Below are 1,047 nucleotides of genomic sequence, written 5' to 3' on the forward strand. Positions count from 1 at the left end.
CTCTTCCGATTTGGTTAAAACACATTTTCCTGGGGTCTTTGCCACCCCTTTAGTATTTTGTTCGTTCCTTCATATATTCTTTTTTTATTATTTTTTTAAAATTTTCTATAAACATATAATGTATTTTTATCCCCCAGGGGTACAGGTCTGTGAATCACCAGGTTCACACACTTCACAGCACTCACCATAGCACATACCCTCCCCAATGTCCATTACCCCACCAGCCTCTCCCTAATCCTCTCCCCCCATGCAACCTTCAGTTTGTTTTGTGAGATTAAGAGTCACTTATGCTTTGTCTCCCTCCCAATCCCATCTTGATTCATTGATTCTTTTCCTACCCTCCAAACCCTTCACGTTGCATTTCCACTTCTTCATATCAGGGAGATCATCTTTCTCTGACTTATTTTACTAAGCATAATACCATCTAGTTCTAGCCACATCCCGTTCCAAATGGCAAGATTTCATTTCTTTTGATGGCTGCATAGTATCCCATTGTAAATATATATATATATATATGTATATATATATATATATACACATATATACCACATCTTCTTTATCCATTCATCTGTTGATGGACATCTAGGTTCTTACCATAGTTTGGCTATTGGGGACATTGCTGCTACAAACATTCGGGTGCACATGCCCCTTTGGTTCACTACGTTTGTATCTTTAGGATAAATACCCAGTAGTGCAATTGTTGGGTCATAGGGTAGCTCTATTTTCAGCTTTTTGAGGAACCTCCGCCATGTTTTCTAGAGTGGTTGCACCAGCTTGCATTCCCATCAACAGTGTTCCCCTTTCTCTGCATCCTCGCCAGCATCTGTCATTTCCTGACTTGTTAATTTTAGCCATTCCAACTGGTGTGAGGTGGTATCTCATTGTGGTTTTGATTTGTATTTCCCTGATGCCAAGTGATGTGGAGCATTTTTTCATGTGTCTGTTGGCCATCTGGATGTCTTCTTTGCAGAAATGCCTGTTCATGTCCTCTGTCCATTTCTTGATTGGATTATTTGTTCTTTGGGTGTTTGCTAAGAGTTTGCTAAG

Source organism: Mustela nigripes, chromosome 11 (genome assembly GCF_022355385.1).
Source record: "Mustela nigripes isolate SB6536 chromosome 11, MUSNIG.SB6536, whole genome shotgun sequence".
Taxonomy (NCBI): Eukaryota; Metazoa; Chordata; class Mammalia; order Carnivora; family Mustelidae; genus Mustela; species Mustela nigripes.